General features: G+C 41.4%; 1 pseudogene across 1 annotated transcript in view; it reads left to right on the forward strand.

Annotated features, from left to right (window-relative positions):
- Nucleotides 1–338: 338 nt before the first annotated feature.
- Nucleotides 339–7,324, forward strand: part of LOC310824142 (cytochrome P450 3A27-like) — a 111,643-nt pseudogene continuing 104,657 nt past the window's right edge. The window contains exons 1-2 of the transcript in view: nucleotides 339–401; nucleotides 664–710. The product of the transcript in view is annotated as a cytochrome P450 3A27-like (transcript). The remainder of the gene's footprint in view (nucleotides 402–663; nucleotides 711–7,324) is intronic.

Genomic DNA, 7,324 nt, shown 5'->3' on the forward strand with positions numbered 1-7,324 from the left:
GGGATAAAATAATCACTTCAGCAGACGTGTCCGGGGTTACTCAGAAGAAGCGATTGAACCTGTAAAGATGGGTTACCTTCCGTACTTCTCCACCGAGACATGGACTCTCCTTGCCTTACTCATCTCTCTGATCGTAGTGTAAGAAGTTTTAATAAAAAATATTATTTGTTAGTTAGTTAGTTGTGATAATACATACAAATGATAGTATTGATAATTACAGTTATCTAACAGTTTCAATGATACCTATGACTTGATCGTTTTGCTTTTGTTTCAAGTCAGATTGTTGATTTATATTTGTTCTGACCAGGTATGGATACTGGCCATATGGAATATAAAAAAAACTAGGCATTCCTGGACCTAAACCCATCCCTTTCCTCGGGACGATAATGGGATATAAGAAGGTTTGTAGAGATTAAGCCCATAAACAACAACATTGTAGACTCATCCATGATGTGTGTTGTTGTGGTGAAAGCCATGGGAGCTGAATATGAATTGTTTTACCCAGAAAAATGGGCAATAAAGCTTTTGAACGAAAACGAAAAGAGAGGAGTGAGAGCCGGTCTGTAGTGGAAAAGGGCCATCATAAACTAAGCCACAGTTCAGGTTTATGACAAGCATTTATGAACTGGCTATTTTTTTGTTTTGTTTTTTTGTTCCCAGGGTGGTTTCACCAATTTTGACACAGAGAGCTTCCAGAAATATGGGAAACTGTGGGGGAGTCTGCTAAACTGATCCTGGTTATTGTTAACTATGATGGATATATATATCTCTCAGTGTCTACAGTATACACTCTTAAACCAGGCGGACACCGTGCGATTTTCACAAACACAGACGATCCAACCGACGAAATGGTCTCATACACCAAGACAAATGATCTGTCTTCATGCAAGTACACTGCCCAAGCAACAATTTCATGCTTCCACATTAATAATTTGAATCTGTTATTGAGCGATTTAAGTTTTAAGCTTTTAAGTATTCTGTAGTATGGTCCCAAACACAACTTGTGCGTTGCCAATGTTTGACAACAATCCTATATTGCCTCTGAGCACGTCTCAAACTGCATGAATAAAGAGGAGCCACGACATGTCAGAATTCAAATCGGAAGTGATTGTGTCTTCCCTCCATGTCATTGAAAGGGCAAAAATGTAATTAAAAAAATAAAGAAAAAAAGGGTTCTAAAAGGATTCTTTGGTTGAATAACTCTTATGGGTTCCATTTGCAGTGCCCTGCGTAAGTAATGGGACAAGCATTTTTTCTTCTTTTGCATTATGCAAATGTCCAAATTAAGCACTCATGTTTAGTATTTGGTCCCCAATCCTTTGTATGCAAAAGTGCAAAAGTCTGTGACCCATTGACCCAACCAGACGCTGGGTATCTTCTCTGGTAATGCTCTGCCAGACCTATATTGCAGCGATTGTTGTTTGTTTTTTTAGGATGTTTTGCCCTCCTCTTCAGCAAATTAAATGCATGTTCTATAGGATTCTATAGGATTCACTTTTTGGCCCTGAATAATTTCCTAGTTGCTATGGCAGTATGTTTTGGGTCATTGTCCTGCTGTATGGTGAAATGCCGTCCAATGAGTTTGGAGCAATTAACTTGTACTTGGACTGACAAGATGTTTCTGAACACTTCTGAATTCATCCTCATCAAAGGAGACAAGTGAGCCAGTTACAGTGGAAGCCATACATGCCCAAGCCATAACACCCCCTCCCCCATATTTCACAGATGATGTGGGATGCTGTGGATATTGGGCAGTTCCTTTTTTTCTCCACACTTTACACTTGCCATCACTCTGGTACATGTTTTTCCAGAACTCTGCAGGCTCTTTTAGGTACTTTTTAGCAAACCGTAACCTGGCCAGCCTGTTTTTGTGGCTAAGTAGTGGTTTGCACCTTGCAGTGTAGCCTCTGTAGTTCTGCTGGTGAAGTCTTCTGCGGATGGTAGTCTCTGACTCATTGACGCCTACCTCCTGGAGAGTGTTCCTAATCTATGGGGCAGTTTTTTTTATTATTATTTTTTTATTATGGTGAGCATTTTTTGGTTATCCACTGGAAGTCTTCCTTGCCATTTGCGATTTCTTAGCTCACCAGTGCTTTCTTTCCTTTTAATGAAGTTCCAAACTGTTGATTTTGGTAGGTTTAAGGTTTTGGCTATGTTTCATTTTTTTCTGATATTTCAGCATCATAATGGCTTCCCTGACTTTCAATAACATCTCTTTGGTCCTCATGTTGACAAGACACCAATAGCAGACTGCACAAATTATGTGATGGAACACACCTGACGAACACACCTGTCAAGCCAATTGTCCCATCACTTTAGTGTAGCCTGAAATAGGGGGATTATGCATAAAAATGTTGTAATTTCTGAATGATAAACCAATATGTACACAAATATAATCAAATCAAAAATGAGAAACTCTACGTTCTCATTTCAACTCCAAAAAGAAGAAAAAATGCTTCACTGTCCCATTACTTTCGCACGGTACTGTATAACCTTCTGTGGAAAAGGGTTCTACATGGAACCCAAAAGGTTTCTTCAAAGGGAGAGTGGAAGAAGAACCCTTTTTGGTTCTAGGTAGCACTTTTTTTCTAAGAGTGCAGGATCTGTGATGGGTCTGTCTGTCTCTATCTACGGTATATTCGCTTGAATGCCACAGCCTATTTGAGTATTGTTGCTGACCATGTGCATCCCTTCATGGCCACAATTGACCCATCTTCTAATGGCTACTTCCAGCATGATAATGCACCATGTCACAAAGCAAAAGTTGTCTTAAACTGGTTTCATGAACATGACAATGAGTTCAGTGTTCTTCAGTGGCCTTCCCAGGATCTGAATCCAATAGAACACCTTTGGGATGTGGTAGAACGGGAGATTCACATCTTGAAAGTGAACCTGAAAAATCTGCAGGAATTGAGTGATGCAATCATGTCATCATGGACCAGAATCTCAAAGGAATGTTTCCAACATCTTGTGGAATCAATGCCACGAAGAATTGAGGCTATCTTTGTTTTTGCTGGTCTGTAGGATCTATGATGGCCGTCAGCCCATCCTGTGTATCATGGACACAGCCATGATCAAAACCATCCTCATCAAGGAATGCAACTCCCTTTTCACTAACAGGAGGGTAATACACTGAATTGAAGTTGTTGTATGGGGGAAAAAACATAAGGACTCCTTAAATAGATAATATCATTGTTATTATAGCATTATTAATAGTAGGTTAATCTTGCAGTATATAATTATTATTATTTTTCTAGAATATCTATCTCAACTGGCCTCTGTATGACGCCGTGTTTATCGCTGAGGATGATGCATGGAGACGGATCCGCAGTGTCCTGTCTCCCTCCTTCACCAGTGGGCGGATCAAAGAGGTACAGTCCCATCTCTCCTCTCCTTCTTTCATTCATTCCTTTATACAACACAAATAAATGAATGACTAACAACTCTGATGCGCGCGCGTGTGTGTGTGTGTGTGTGTGTGTGTGTGTGTGTGTGTGTGTGTGTGTGTGTGTGTGAGAGTGTGTGTGTGATTTGTACTATGTGTATAGTGTGTATTCATTGTTGTTTGTTGTTGTGTGAAGCAGCAACTTTAATTAATTAATCCAAGACAAATTTTCATCCGGGACAATAAAGTATATTTGATCTTATCTTCGATAAGTTCAGTGGTCAGATGACAGAGTATAGAATAATAGTTCATCTTTGGAGTCACTTATTCTTTGACTATATACATAATGTATCCTGTATGGATGTATATTATCAGGCTATATAAACATTAAAATAATTCCTGTTTCAAACATGATATTAATATATGTTTTGCACATATTAATCCACGTATCAATCATGATATTTTTCCATGTATCCTTCCCAACTCAGATGCTCAGGATCATGAAGCAGCACTCTGGTAACTTGGTCAGCAATCTGAAGAAGACGGCTGATAACGATGAGCCCATTGAACTAAAGGAGTGAGTATTTATCTCCGAGACGATAAGGTGAATTTGTAATTTCAGTGAACTCCCCCTTTAATTTTGTGGTTGTGGTTCTGGTAGTCAGAGATTGTGTGGTTGTGTTCCAGGTTCTTTGGACCATACAGTATGGATGTGGTCGTCAGTACTTCATTCAGTGTCGACATCGACTCCCTCCACAACCCCTCCGACCCCTTTGTGACCAACATCAAGAAAATGCTCAAGTTTGACATCTTCAGCCCACTGTTCCTCACAGTCGGTACAACTGCCCCCATATAGCTTTCAGTCATTTTGTGCTTAATAAATGAAGCTATCGATTTCATTGATTAGACTGACATAAACCACACTGCCAATGGTTTGCGCTCTACTCATTTGACAAACACATGGGCCCTGTCCAGAACCAACCTCTAGTTCCTAAATGCTGGACACTTGGAGATCTGAGTGGATTGGATACAGAAGTGTCTAGGGATAGAGCCTAGGAGTTGTTTCTGGACAGGGCTGTGCATTGAATAGGATTGGAGTCACGTATCATGGTATTTCCTGTTCCTGTTTGTAACCGTGGCATTTCCTGTCCGTCCAGCATTCTTCCCCTTCATGGGTCCTGTTATGGCAAACAAGGAGGTATCCCTATTCCCTGCCTCGGTCACAGATTTCTTCTACGCTGTCTTTCAGAAGATCAAGTCCAATCGCGTGGCTAGCACCAGGAAGGTATGTAAATATATCTGATCAAATATACGATCTTCAGCCAGTATTGTGTAATACAATTGTAGAGATTTGGTAGCATCTGGTAGTTCTCATGTGATTTTGATCTGACGTAAGCCTGCTTCCAGAGTCGGGTAGATTTCCTGCAGCTGATGATAGACTCGCAGAAAGACAGCAACTCAAAGGGAGAGGAGCAGAGTAAAGGTGCCTGCCTTAAACACACACACACACACACACACACACACACACACACACACACACACACACACACACACACACACACACACACACACACACACACACACACACACACACACACACACACACTGTATACTAGCATCTAACACACACACATACAGTACCTGCCTCAAACACCTATACCTACAAACACACCTACCACCCCATTTCTCCCATCGTCATAGGATTGAGTGACCATGAGATCTTGTCCCAGGCAATGATGTTCATCTTTGCTGGCTATGAGACCACCAGTAGCTCTCTGTCCTTCCTGGCCTACAATCTGGCAACCAACCCTCACATCATGACCAAGCTGCAGGAGGAGATAGACACTGTGTTTCCCAACAAGGTAACCCCTCTGCAGACTCCTATATAGTACTATTCATGTGGAACAGGTGATAGTGACAGTGACAGTGTGATAGTGACATGATAGTGACAGTGTTTTAGAGGGTACTGATGAGTGTGTAACCCCTGTGCACTGCAGACTCCTACAGATGGTTAGATAGGTGACAGTATTTTGCAGTGTGCTAATGTGTCTGTAGCATCCCTGTGCAGACTTCTGCCCAGTATTATTCATTTGAAACAGGAAGTAGATAGGTGTTGTTGGAATCTTCAGAATAGTTAAAAGGCCAGTACCTGAGGACCTGAGGGATCTACAGGGTATATACCTTAAAAGCATGTCTGACATGCAGTGGTGTGCGTGACCATAGAATGATTTCTAAACTAATACAATTATCTTAAAATAAATTATAAAACGAACAGGTTATCAGTGCAGAGACTTGTATGATATGTGCTCTCCATCTGACTCGTGCTGCTGCATTCTGTATCATTTGCCAATAGCTTTCTTTGGTCGACCAGACAGGAGAGTGTTACAGTAATCAAGGCTGCTAGTAATACAAGCATGCATTTGTCATTCAGTGTCAGCCTGGGAGAGGAAAGGTTGCACCTTTACAGCTGTGTTCTGTAAAGGTCCATGTAATATTCAACCTTTTTAAAAGCTTCCTAAAGGTTGTAATGACTATCTTTAATCGGTAGCGATCAGGGAACGAGATCCCTTGAAATAAATACGTCATTTACAAACGCTGTTTTGGTTCGGAAAACACGCTTTTTAAAATGGAGTGTCCTACCTGGTTTTTGCTCGAATGACTAGTTCTGTGACATCCATATGTCCGCAATGCATTTCACCAGGAAATCAATCAAATTGTTTGACTGGTGCTACAGAGTCGATAGTTGCCCTTAGTTTGGTGTTGAAGCTGGTTAATAAATCATTATCACAGGAGGAAGCTGTTGATGGTGTACTATTCATATTAGAGAATATAGTATACACTTTGTGACAAAAAGTGATGACGTCACATAAATTTAATCATCGAAAATAATACTTGAAAATTATGTCTCCGCCCCTTTGGGGGCGGATGTGGTGGGCTGTTGAGGCTTGCCCAATGAGACGCGTGTTTCCCGGGCATAAGGTGTATATATATATATATGAGCATGGGTGAGATCTGTAGTAGTAGTTGAGGCTATATGACAGGGTCTAAAATGGCGTCTACAAGTATGATGTGGGAATTGATGGATGGTAGTGTAGTGTATGTAGAGTTTGCATCTGGAGGTGCACACCCCTATGCGGACATATACGCTTTCGAAAAAGAATCTGAGAATCGTCTGAGAATCTATTCATCAGAATTCGATACATTGAAGGCTTACATCTTGGAATTCATCCGCTACATGCAATCTGTGCACGACACACAAAGCGTGCCCCTGGAGGGTATGAAAGCTTCTATAGAGATGGGCGTGGATCTTAGAGTACCGAGCCGTAACCCGCAGGAAGCTTTTCTTGTTGACTGTTCAAGATCTCACATATGGCTGTTGGTGCGATTCCAGACAGAGGCAGAGTCTTCTGAAAGACCAAAGACGGTGATGGAGAAAGAGCGCTACTGGCCTATTAAACTGGCATTCAAAGTGGTAGACTTCTCAACCTTGAGAAATCTCCTGAAATCTATCACTGGGTTTTTCAAGCTGGAAAGTCAGAGACTGAGACTCCTCCAGCTGGCAAAAAGTCTGAACACGTGCTCAGGTAAACGGATCTCAGGCCCTTCCAGGCGTTTAACCCCTAGATCTCTGTCTGACTTAGAGTCATGCAGTCGTAATCTTTTTCCTGAAGACACGCTTGAAACAGACGGTGTTGAATCATAGTAAATCGTGCTAGACACCTCTACTACCCCGTCCTACTAGACACGCCTACTAGACACATGCCCCTTCCCCCGCCCCCTCACCTACAATCTATATAAGAAGTTTGGAAAAACGAGTTTGTGCGACAATACTTATTACTTCAACATGGCTGATTTTTTCACAGTCAACGATTTGCCTTCCTCAAGTGAAGACGAAGGCTACTCTACAGGTGGGGAATGTAAACCCCTAGAATCTCAAAA

Source organism: Argentina silus, assembly GCF_951799395.1.
Source record: "Argentina silus genome assembly, chromosome: Y".
Taxonomy (NCBI): domain Eukaryota; kingdom Metazoa; phylum Chordata; class Actinopteri; order Argentiniformes; family Argentinidae; genus Argentina; species Argentina silus.